Raw genomic sequence first — 13572 nt, forward strand, 5'->3', positions numbered from 1 at the left:
TCAAGCAACTTCTTTTCCTATTCCATGACTTCATAAGTTCCCACTGTTTGATCCATCATATCAGAAACAGTGGCTGGCTTATTTAAAAGATCCTATTAGATCTGAATTTTGAATCATTACGGCTAGGATTATTTATCTTTATAGAGTTAAAAAGAGTACATTAAATACAATATTATCAATTGCTTACATGGGGACAAACTCTTTCCAATCTATTATGGAAAGTTTATTGGGTATAGTCCATTGAAGTATTTTAAGTTTAAATGTAACTATGCCCTCTTGCAAATCTTCTTCTATTAAAGAAAAAAGCTGATGGTTTTCCTGAAAAGTGAAGCAGTTAGTGAGAACAAATATGCTGCTCACAAGGTTTTGGACTAATAATGTTGTATTAATCTGAAAGGGCAAAACAATAAAAGAGGAAAATGTAACTCCAGTCACCAAAACAGGACATACCCTGTTATTAAGGCTGTAAATCTTTGTGTTTCCCAGGAAGAGATATAAATGATTAAATCAGCTCTTGGCTGATTAAGAAACTGCAAGTATTGTTACAAGTTGTTAAGTTCCTGCCCTGCACTGCCCTATTCTCCCAGCTGGAAGGGGTTATTTGGAGTTGAGCAGCCTCATGGGAAGTTGAAACTGGGAACAATTGAGTGGGAAATCGAACATTAATAAACTATTGTTGGTATTTAAAGGTTTACAATGTCAAAATTACAGTCTAACTTTATTATGATATGTTCTGCCAATTTCCCATGGCTTCTTTTGAAAAATGATGAAGCAAGATTTCAGTTTCCTGAGTCCTGTTGCTTTATTGGCCAAAGATGCTATATTCAGTCATTAACAGAGATAATGTGAGAACCAACCTTAGCTCTCCCACAAAATTCCCACCAGTGTTGATGTGTTCAATGAAATCAAAAAAACAAATAAGTACATTATTGACCAATAGATGCATATTATCATTCTTCTGTAAAATGAGGTAAGAATACTAGCTTAAATCCTGTTACTGACAAGTAACTTACATTGAAAAATTAAAGTAGCATTGTCATGTGCTAGTGTTAGGGCAATGTTCAGGAGAGAAACCAATCAGGTTCAAATGTGAAATAGACACACGGAGATTGTGGCCAGCTAAAGAAAATCTGATCAAACTATTCCATTGATTTCATAAACTGTGAGCACAAAGATATATTAATCTGAAAGGGTGAAACAATAAAAAGAGAGTTACAAGGTAGCCAGAAAGGAACTAAAGAATGGGCTGAGGAGAGCTGGAAGGGGGCATCAAAAATCCTTGGTCATTAGGATTAAGGAAAATCCTAAGGCGTTCTACGCTTAGGTGAGGAACAAGAGGATGGCCAGAGTTATGGTAGGGCTAATCAGGGATAGTGGAGGGAACTTGTGCCTGGAGTTGGAAGAGGTAGGGGAGGTCCTTAATGAATACTTTGCTTCAGTGTTCACTAGTGAGAGGGACCTTATCGTTTGTGAGGACAGCATGAAACAAGCTGATATGCTCGAACAGGTTGATGTTAAGAAGGATGATGTGCTGGAAATTTTGAAAAATGTGAGGATAGATAAGTCCCCTAGACCAGATGGGATATGGGGGTCAAAGAGAGTGGCGCTGGAAAAACACAGCAGGTCAGGCATCATCTGAGGAGCAGGAGAATCGACATTTCGAGCATAAGCACTTGATGAAGGGCTTATGCTCGAAACGTTGATTCTCCTGCTCCTTAGATGCTGCCTGACCACCTGTGCTTTTCCAGCACCACACCCTTCAACTCTGATCTCCAGCATCTCCAGTTCTCACTTTCTCCCAGATGGAATCTGCCCAAGGTTACTACGGGAAGTAAGGGAATAGATTGTTGCACCTTTGGGAGTGATCTTTGGAGTGATCTTTGCATCCTCACTGTCCACTGGAGTAGTACCAGATGATTGGAGGGTGGAAAATGTTATTCCCTTGTTCAAGAAAGGGAATAGGGATAACCCTGGGAATTACGTCGGTAGTGAGCAAATTATTGGAGAAAATTCTGACAGACAGGATTTTTGATTATTTGAAAAAACATAGCTTGATTAGAGATAGTTAGCATGGTTCTGTGAGGGGCAGGTCATGTGTCACAAACCTTACTGAATTCTTTGAGTCTATGACAATACACATTGATGAAGGGAGAGCAGTGGATGTGGTGTACATGGATTTTAGCAAGGCCTTTCCTAAGGATCCCCGTAGTAAGCTCATTCAGAAAGTAAGGAAGTATGGGATACAGGGAAATTTGGCTGTCTGGATACAGAATTGGCTGGCCAGTAGAAGGCAGAGGATGGTAGCAGATGGAAAGTATTCAGCCTGGAGCTCGGTGACCAGTGGTGTTCACAGGGATCGGTTCTGGGACCTCTGCTCTTTGTAATTTTTATAAGTGATTTGGATGCGGAAGTGGAAGGGAGGGTTGGTATGTTTGCCGATGACACGAAGGTTGGTGGAACTGTAAATAGTGTGGACGGCTATGTAATTTGCAATGGGACATTGACAGGGTGCAGAGCTGGACTGAGAAATGGCAGTTGGAATTCATTCTGGAAAAGTGTGAAGTGATTCATTTTGGAAGGTCAAATGTGAATGCAGATTACAGAGTTAAAAGCAGGATTCTCAGCTGTGTGGAGGAAAAGAGGAATTTTGGGGTCCATTTTTATCAATCCCTCAAACTTGTCAACCAAGTTGATGGGGTTGTTAAGAAGGTGTATAGTGTGTTGGCTTTCATGATCAGGGGATTGGGTTTCAAGAGTCACAAGGTTATGCTGCAGCTTTATAAAGCCCTGGTTAGCTCACACTTGGAATATTGTGTTCAGTTCTGGTTGCCTCATTATAGGAAAGATGTGGAAGCTTTAGAGAGGGTGCAGAGGAAATTTACCAGGATGCTGCCTGGACTGGAGGGTATGTCTTATGAAGAAATGTTGAGCTCGGGTTTTTCTCATTGGAGTGAAAAAGGATGAGAAGTGACTTGGTAGAGGTGTACAAGATAATGAGAGGCATAGATAAAGTGGATAGCCAGAGACTTTTTCCTCTAGCAGAAATGGCTATCACAAGGGGACATAGTTTTAAGGTGATTGGAGGAAGATTTGAGGAAGATGTCAAAGGCAGTTTCTTCACACAGAGTTGTGGCTGTGTGGAGTAGAGTCAGATGCATTAGGGGCATTTAAGTGACTCTTGGATAGGCACATGGATAATAATAAAATATAGGGTATGTAGGTTAGTTTGATCTTAGGGTAGGATAAAAGGTCAGCACAACATCAAGGGCCGAAAGGCCTGTACGGTGCTATGTTCTCTATGTTCTACGTTCTCTATGATTTCCAGAGGAGAAGAAGTCTTGAAATCATGTCTCTTGTTTTGAATAATCTAGATGATTGTTAAGTCAGTTTTGTGGGTGCAAGTCTATTTTTAGGATTTTTACCCCTTAGCTGTTTAGCTGTCAGTGCACCTGACAGGGGAGAACACAGGGGACAGAGTACTGAGTTAGATGATGAGCCATGACATATTGCCCTGGCCTGCTTCCACACTGTTGGGCTTCTGTGATTTTGTGATATTGAATGGCAGAACAGATTCAACATGCTGAATGGCCAACTCCTGATCCTACCTCCTATGTGTCAAGCTGCCCTGGTGGATATGGTCCATGTTTTTCAAAAGCTGACATGAAGGATGTAAGTGTCGGCCTTGATTCCGTGGCAGCTTGCTCACACTCAAGTTGAAAGCTTCATGGGAAAAGGACCAGCTGAAAGATCCACTGTGAGGCTGATGATTCAGTGCTGGCTGAGGGAATACTCAGAGATCATGAAAGGTACTATAAATACACATGTATTTTGACTTTATGTTAATTATATTAACAGAAGTTTCGTAGGATTTAATATTATAGGAGGATGACTCCATATAAAAAAGATTGCTAGCTGCACAAAAGCAAGAGAGCTAACAAAGTTACGATCCATGTGATGGAAGATGATGAATTTTGGGAGATCTAATGTGCAAGAAAAGTACACAGTAAATGGCAGAAACTTTAATAGTATGAACATACAGAGGGATCCAGGCGTACATGTCCACAATTCCCCAAAAGTTGCAATGGCATGGTGGCTCAGTGGTTAGCATTGCTGCCTCACAGCACCAGAGTCCCAGGTTTGATTCAGCCTTGGGTGACTGTGTGCGTGGAGTTTGCACATTCTCCCTGTGTCTGCATGGGTTTCCTCCCACAATCCAAAGATGTGCAGTTCAGGTGAATTGGCCACACTAAATTGTCCATACTCTTAGGTGCATTAGTCAGAGGGAAGTGGGCCGGTGTGGACTGGTTGGGCCGAAGGGCCTGTTTCCACTCTGTAGGGAATATATAGATAAATGGTCAAGAAAATGTATGCATGTTTGTCTTTTAAGGTATAAAAATCAGAAAGTCATGTTGCAGCTATATAGAACTTTAATTAGGCCACATCTGGAATATTATGTAGAGTTCGGCACACCACAGTACCAGAAGGATGTGGAGGCTTTGGAACAAGTACAGAAATGGTTTACCAGGATATTACCTGGTTCAGAGGATATCAGCTATGAGGAGAGGTTGGATAAACTTCGTTTGTTTTCACTTCAACTTTGAAGAATGAAGGGCCACCTCTAGAAGTTTATAAAATTATGAGAGGCATGAATGGAATGGATAGTCAGAGACTAGTAGGGTTGTGGAATGCTCTGCCAGCAACTATAGTAGACTCGCCAACTTTAAGGGCATTTAAATGATCATTGGATAATTATATGGATGAAAATGGAATAGTGCATGTTAGATGGGCTTCAGATTGGTTTCACAGGCCGGTGCAACATCAAGGGCCGAAGGGCCGGTACTGCACCGTAATGTTCTATGTTCTATGTTCTAGATACAATAGCAACATTTAGGAGGCATCTTGATAGATATATGAATAGGCAGGCAATAGGGGTATGTGGACAGTGTATGAGCAAAAGGCTTTTAATTTAGAAAGGCATCATGTGTTTAGAAAGGTGCAGTTTTGCTGAGCCGAAGGGTTGTACTGCTCTTTGTTCTTTGAAGTTGGAGTAGTGCACAATTCATCATAAGCATAATAGCCTGTTATAACCAGGAACACATTTCAACACTTTTCCTCTTTCTTTAATTTATGCCTGAATTGGCAATTTAATGGTAAAGTTTGAACAATTCGTTATCTTGAGTTTCAGCAACGTAAAGGTCTCCACAGTTGCTGTCTTGAGTTCTTCCAGTATTTTCTGGATTTGCTTCAAATCTCCACAGATATGTTATAATAGTACATAGTTATAATAATCTTGGGCACCGCTCCTTCTATATTCTTATATTGTTTCACTCATTCATCTGTTAATGTAGCTATAGTAGCAGTTCCAACATTTATCGCCCTCCATTAATTGTCCTCAAGAGTCTGCTGGCGATCTGCCTTTTTGAATTGCTGCAGTCACCAGGATCGCATCCCAGTGACAGTATCACCATCTCAGGATGCTATGTGACCTAGAACTGAAGAATGGTCCTTCTGCCATTCCTCCTTTGGATAGTACATGGCACATGTTTGGGAGATTCTGCCGAAGCAACCTTGATGAGTGACTGGACTGCATCTGATCTATTCCTTGTAGATAGTGGACAAGCTTTGTGAAGCCAGGTGGTGGGTTACTTGGGACATCTTGGAGCACAATGCTTATATTTGACTCTTTCTGCCTAGTAGTAATAATATTTTGATGATGAGGGATTCCATTCTAATTTCAGACAGCCCTTTGGTAAGGAAGTTGCAAGCTTTGGATTTCTGAGCCATTGTCCGGTTTCGGGCTATTTTGTTGCACCAAATGGCCATTTTGAAATTCCATCTCCTTGGCTGGGGTCAGAAGATCATGGCCATATGCTGGAATTTCCAATAAGTGATCACTGTTATGGGAAGTGTTGATTATTCACATTCCCACAATCTTAGCCAATAAAAGGGAAGTGAATTCGAGGAACATGGTGACAAACATGGATCCAGACAGCAGCGCTTCCTGAGTGCCAATAGAATTATATCACTAGGCTGCGTTACAAAGTAGAGATATCTTCAGCCCTTGGAAGAGGTTTGTGTACTGAAACTTTCATCTGTAGATTGTAACTTGAACATTTCACTGCTCTAGTATGGAGATGCATGAGCTGCAGTGATGAAACTGCATGCCATGTTATGGCTTAGCATAGGAAAACAGTAAATGTGGAACATTGGCAGGAAATACTGTGACGTTCATGGTTGGCTATTTAACCAGTATGGAACATAGATGAGTTTTTTTTCGTTAGATTCCTCTCAGCCCTCTCCCATATCTGTTTCCAGGTTCTGTTGGTCCTATAAACAATGTTCAACCTGATAGTATCTGCAGCCAGCTTGTATTGAGACCTCAAGCACCAAAAAGGGCAAACATATTCACCAACATGCTCACTTCCCCAATTTCCTAATTCTTGAATTCCTTTGTTTTTGCTTGCTATTCTCTCTCCTCCTTTTCAAATGGTTTGAAAAATATCGAGAGTATAAAAAATGATACAGGCAATTTTTGTTTAACTCACAAGTAAATCTTGTTTGACTTGCTCATAGTTTGAGGGTTTTTTAATTGTCATTGGTATAACCAGCTCAGAGAGGCAGGAGCACCCACCTTGGAGTCAGTCAGAATGGGATGCAGCACAGTGGAAGTGTAACACTGCCACCTATGGGAAAAGTGTGTACTACAGGCATTATTTGTTGCAGAAAATAACATCATCTCGTTTTCATGTAGTGCATTTATGTAATAAAAATATGATCAAACATTCCAAGTCACTTCACAGAGGCACTATAAAATTTAAAAATGACACGACATCTCAAAAAATACATAAAGCAGACGAGCATCGGGTTGATCAAAGCAAGAGGTTTGAAGGATTGTCTGAAAGGAGGAAAGCAAGTTGAAGAGATAGAGAATTTAGGGACGGAATTCCAGAGGTTAGGATCCAGACAGCTGAAGACACAGACAGTAAAATGCGAAGTAACTAATGTTGAGGATGCATAGGAAGTCAGAATGAGAGGAATGCAGAGGAATGAATCTTGGAGGCTGGAGAAAAGGAAAGGGATAGGGTGGGTAAGTTCTGAAGGGATTTGAAAATACAGATGAGAATGTTAAAATCAAGGATATCACTTAATCACGAGCTAATGTGCAAAGGGGTGACTGATGAACAGGACTTGGGGCAATTCAAGACACGGACAGCAGACTTGTGAAGGATCACAATTTTTTGGAGGGCTGAATATGGTAAACCAGCAGGAGGGCATTGGTATAGTCAAGAATAGAGGTGACAAAGGTGTGACTGAGAGTTTCAGTGGCAAGTGAGCTAACCCAGAGTGAAAAACCAGTAAGAACTAGTACTTGAAAATGAACCTATTGGTCATTCTGGTGTACTGTTCTGAAGCTTTCAGAACAAGTTGTAATTCATAGATTTTATTGGCTTTCATTCTGGGAAAGCGGGGAGAGTGAATTCAGACCATGCTTTGGAGGTGCAAATAGACAACTTTCATGATTTTGCTGATTATATGCGGTCAGCTCGACATTGCAGGGTGAGCTAGGATATCAAGGTTGTGAGCTGTCTGGTTTAACCTCAAGGCAGTTGTCAGGGAGAGGGATGGAGTCTGTGATAAGTAAACAGAGTTTGCTATATGGGGCAAAGACAATAGGTCCAGACTTACTAATGTTTCATTTAAGTAAACTTCAGTCCTTCCAGTCCTGAGTGTCGGACAAGCAGGCTGATATTTTAGCTATAATTGAGGAGTTAAGAAAGTTGGGGGTGGGGTAAAGATGATGTCATTAACATAATTTGGAGATGCCGGTGTTGGACTGGGGTGTACAAAGTTAAAAATCACACGACACCAGGTTATAGTCCAACAGGTTCAATTGGAAGCACACTAGCTTTTGGAGCGACGCTCCTTCATCAGGAGCGTCGCTCCGAAAGCTAGTGTGCTTCCAATTAAACCTGTTGGACTATAACCTGGTGTTGTGTGATTCTTAACGTCATTAACATAGATATGGAAACAACATTTCAGTGAGAAATAGGAGGGAGCCTAACAGAGATCCAAGACATCATTGTGGGAGGAGATTCCTTTGTTACCTTAAAGTCACTATATAAATACAGAGTTAGATAAGTAAGAATGGAAGCAAATAAGTGTAGTCTTACCCAGCTGGACAACAGTGGAGAGGCATGGGAGGAGCATGCTTTAGTTAATCACTACAGCAGCTGGTGAGTCAAAAACCTGATGACAATGATTCAAACATGGAGTACCAGGAAAGAGATTCATTTATTTGGGAGGCAGTAAAATATTTGAGGCCAATGGAGAGGTTGGAGATGGTGTATTCATTTGTAAGGGAAGAGGAGTCAAGGATTGTCAATTTTGAGGAGATAGGTAATGATGGCAGGTTTGACTGAGATAGAAACAGAACCAGAAGTGAAAAAATCATTTACAATACATGAGAACAAGGAAGGGAAGTTGGATGATCAACAGTTTAACAGAACTAGGGCCACAAGAGCAGAAAGCTGGACCTTAGGATAATGAGAGCTCAGGGAGAGCATGAGGGCACACAGCAGATGTTCTTTAGGATAATAATTCTGAATGAATTAGTGTTGGATATTGTACTGGCTCCACATAGTCTGATAATATCTCTCAGACGTGGGTGGAAAACAGGCAGTCTAGTAGGAAGCCCTAATGGTGACAGATGTGTCTTCTCTAGCTTTTGATAGTTTTTGTTATTCCAACTAGTTAATATAACTTGAACCTGTTGCTATCATGAAATAACCTTCACCTTGTTCAGGGAAGTAAACTTTCTTTGGTAGCATTCAATACTGGAAGTCAGAGAGTTCTTACCATAGAAAGGAAGATTAATGGCAGCACTCTCCCCCAGTCACAAGACACCAATTTTTGATCCTGCACTTATGATAGGAGGATGAGTAAGGAATTAAGGTACAGGAAGACTTAAAGGATTTGGCCTGCTGGACTGGGCAAAAGGAGGGAAATGGTAGAGGCAGGTGATCAGAATTACAAAGCAGCCTATTACTGACACTAACCCAGTTATAAGTTAAAAGATTAGTTACATGACACAGAGGTATTATTAAATCACGTCAACAGGAAATAGGTATGGCAGCCAAAAAATGTATATACTGCCACCTATCTTTAAGTCGCTGTGCTCATATACATGGTCTCAACAATTCTTCTGACTTGCAGTCTTGATGCATACTCTGTCCTTTTCTCCAAAGCCTGAGCCTTCATGAACTTGTGATTGCTGATACAACTTGATTAGAAGCACAGATCAACGACAATAGTAAACTAACTGTGGAATAGAATACAAAACTGGACTCTGCTCTATTATGTAAGCATTTAACATGCAGCAGTAATGAAACATATAAAATATATTGGTGACATTTCTTTCGGCTGATCAAAAGAGAGATTTCATTTTTGGAAAATTCAATATTACCTTGCAGTTTGCACTCTAGGCTAGCGTTCTCACCTTTTGTGAATCTAAGAATCTGATTGCAAATTGGGCAGGTTTTCCAAAATGCACTTCTGGTTCAAATTTCTGCTCAAGTCAATAGCATAATCACAAATGGAAAATCTTCCAGGAACCAGGACAGTTGGTCAGTGAAATGTAATTTTTTTGCTATGCATTAAAAATATACTTTGATAAATTTCAGAGTGGTAACCTACGAGAAATTTTATGATAGCAACAGAAAATGGGCTGATCACTAAAGATAAGCAACTTTCATTGGTACCTGGTGCACCATTTTTAATTGAGCTGTTTTAAAATCAATAAAGGAATGTATAAAACCTATGTTGAACCATTTGTTAAAGCCATTGGTGTACATCAGTATGTACCTTCACATTTTAAAAAAAATGTGTAAACACCTTTGAAATGTTCTAATTTGTACTATTATGCCAAGAATTCCAGGCCCAATTTGAAGACCTTTATTGAATGACCACAATCTGCTGAAACACACATCATCATCCTTTTAACCTGGCAATGTGTGGGCTGGGTCAGCTTTGGACAAGATGGTTTTTAAACCAGTGTTAAAGATTAGTTCATGTCTGATGTAACTCAACTTTGATCTTTTGCACTAGTTCAGCTGATTTCACCATTTGGTCACTGATATGGTTTCTGCATAGTACCAGACACTCTACTATCTCCCATCTCATATTTTGTCAATATTAAAAGTTACTAATTCAATTAGCATATGACTTTATGTCAAAAGCTTTATCCTTTTCACTAGTATTACCTGGCTTTTCAGAATTAGATTGCCAAATACTAATTAGTTCTGAACGTAGGTTTGCTCACTGAGCTGGAAGGTTTATTTTCAGATGCTTCACCACCATATTGGGTAACATCATCAGTAAGCCTCTGGATGAAGTGCTGGTGGCATGGCCCACATCCTATTTAGGTGTTTAGGCTTCCTTGGGTTGGTGCTGTAATTTCCAGTGGTGATATCATTTCATGCTCTTTTTCTCAGCGAGTGATAAATGGGATCCAAGATCCAAGAGGAAAATCACCTATACAGTGTACTCAAAAAGAACAGATACTTAATGAACACAGTTCGCCAGTCTTTCAGCAACAAACCGCACTAAACAGATAAAATGCGCCCAGAAATCCTAGCCACTCTCCCCTACACCAAAGGCATCTCAAAAATGACTGCCAGACAACTCAGACCTCTTGGCCCCATTGTAGCCCACAAATCCTCCTACACCCTAAAGCAGCAGCTAATGAACTTGAAAGACCATACAACAAGGCAAAGTAATGTCATTCACAAAATACCTTGCAAGAACTGTAACAAACACTACATTGGACAAACAGGCAGAAAAAAAAACTAGCCACCAGAATAAATGAACATCACCTAGCCACAAAAAGACATGGCCGACTTTCACTGGTATCCTTACATACAGATGAAAAAGGACACCACTTTGACTGGGTCAACATATCCATCCCAGGACAAGCCAAACAGAGACAAGCACAAGAATTCCTAGAAACATCCTTTCCAACCAGAATTCTATCAACAAACACATTGACTTGGATCTCATTTACCACCCGCTGAGTAAAAGAGCAAAAGAATAGGAAATGACATCACCAACCCAAGGAGACCTAAACACATAAATAGAAAGTGGGCCATGCCAACAGTGCTTCATCCAGAGGCTCACTGATGATATTATCTAGTATGGTGACAAAACATCTGATAATGAACCTTCTGGCTCAGTGAGCAAACTTTCAACCAGAACCTCAACCTGAGCTACAAATCTTCTCAAAACTCGTTAATCAATTAGTTCTAGGTAGCTTGGCATATGACCTCAAATTGAGTTGCTAAAGTTGCTTTATCTTACTCAAGATTCTTTCAGAACATATATACAGAAGGAGCATTGTTGTTTCATCTATTTTTGCAGTATAGGGGAGATACTCTTTCTTGTACTTGCTTATAAAAATAGCCATTGAAGCTTCAGGCCGACTGTGCACAAGTCAGCAGGTTATCTCCAATGAAGATCAATGAAGAACAGAGACAACTGACAGAAGAAAATGACAGATGCCGTGCTATGAGAGTTGATGAATTTGCAGGAGAGATTTTCCTCAGTCTTTTCCCAATTCATTCTGTGAGTTGAAGAGATCGGAGTGTAAAGGAAGGCATGTGATTTTCCACATTTAAGACCCAGGAAACCACCTTCTCTACCATCACCCATTCCCTACCCTCCCACCACCACCCCCCACCCCACAACCACAATCATCTCCCCTGCCTCATGCCATTGTATGTTTTGTGTTGTAGATAATTCTCTGAGTGTAATAGTAAACACATAAATGGAATAATCAATGTAAGTCGTGGTGTGCCTCAGTTCATTTGAGTCTGGGGTTGTTCGGCATGAGCATATTGTTGCACACTACTGGAGTTCATACTGAAAGAGACTAAAATAGTCAGTTACTATTCTGCCATAAATGGAACATTCTTTTTTCCCTAAAGGCAACAAACATATTTGTGGGTGCATTTTTTCATAAACCCATTGCAAGACTTTTAAAAAGAAAGAATTCCTTCCATACATTCTTCCCTTCAAAGACTGCAGAGAAAGTTTTAATACTGAACTTACTGTGAATTCATCCTTTATAAAACTCGATTAGATTTTCAAAGATGCTTCTGCAAAGTCTGTTTATATTGATTACTATAAACTGTAGGATTACAACTTGGATCCAGGGTTGGAGAAATGATTACACTGTGGAAGGTGGAGACTTATCATCAATGGTAATGGTCCTGCATTGAAACAGGTTACTAGTGGAACCTGCCACATGTTTATTAATGACAAGGATAAATGTGTCATTTTAAGGATGGCAGACTGTAACTAGTGGAGGGACACAGGGATCAAATCTGGATTTTTAATTATTTAATAAAGTCCCTGGATGCAAGGACTGACATTATTGCTGATTGTGGCAGAATCTATGATGAGAGGAAAAATAAGAGCGTGAGAGAGGAGCCATCTATTATTGGAGGGTGAGGTTGAAGCAAAGCTATAGCAAAAGGTCAAACTTAACGGTGTAAATGTTGGAAGTGAGTGCAGTGAGGTGACAATGCAATGAAGGGAGAAAAGTAAAGAGGGTCAGTTATCTTGGAAGGGGGAAGTGGGTCTGAATTTTGAAGCATCAATGAGATTTAAAATAAGAATTGAAATTGTTGGCTATTCTCCTTAAATGTTGTTGATTGTCTGAATCCAGTTGAATGATAATGTGTCCATTATATATGTTCACAGAGAGATTGGTAGGTTCTTGGATCCATATCCAAATTAAATAATGTTGAATTTTGATTATCAAAATCTCATATCACAGGGGCATTAAAATTGAAGAGTAAAGGTGGAATTCATCAGGATGAACAAATGAAATACTTTTTCATTTAAAGGAGCAAAGCTATTGTGAGTGCAATGCCTTCAATGACATTCTATGAACATGGGAATAAGATGTAAAATGTTTTGAATAAATAGCATACACAATACTTCAATATGTAAATAAAATGTCCCAATTTATGTCTTCACATAACATTTGTTGCTTAGGAACTCAAATGTTACAGATATGAGCTCAGCATTTTAAGCTTTTAAACAAGGTAGTAGTCATTATAAATGGGTGGCAGGACAGATTGAGAGAACAATTAAAAAACATTCAGTATCCTTGACTTTATTAATAGAGGGGCAAAGAATACAAGACCATAAAGGTGATATTGAACTTATACATAACAGTTGTTAGACTTCAGCTGGAGTGCTATGTGCACTTCTGGGTATCACATTGTGGGAAAGATTTATTGCACTGGGGAGCGTGCATAAGCAATTTATAAGAATGGTTCTAGGGATGAGGAACTTCATTATGAGGTTACATTGGAGACGTTGGAGTTGTTCTTCTCGGAGAGATGGCTAAGAAGAGGTCTGATAGAGGTTTTCAAAATCATGAGCACATTGGATTGAGTGCATAAGGGGATGATGTTCCTGCTCGTAAAAGGAACAAGAACCAGAGGGTACAGACTAAAAGTGATTTGCAAAAGGCATAAATTTGAAGTGAGAAAAAATCTTTTCACATAG

Source organism: Hemiscyllium ocellatum, chromosome 4 (genome assembly GCF_020745735.1).
Source record: "Hemiscyllium ocellatum isolate sHemOce1 chromosome 4, sHemOce1.pat.X.cur, whole genome shotgun sequence".
Taxonomy (NCBI): domain Eukaryota; kingdom Metazoa; phylum Chordata; class Chondrichthyes; order Orectolobiformes; family Hemiscylliidae; genus Hemiscyllium; species Hemiscyllium ocellatum.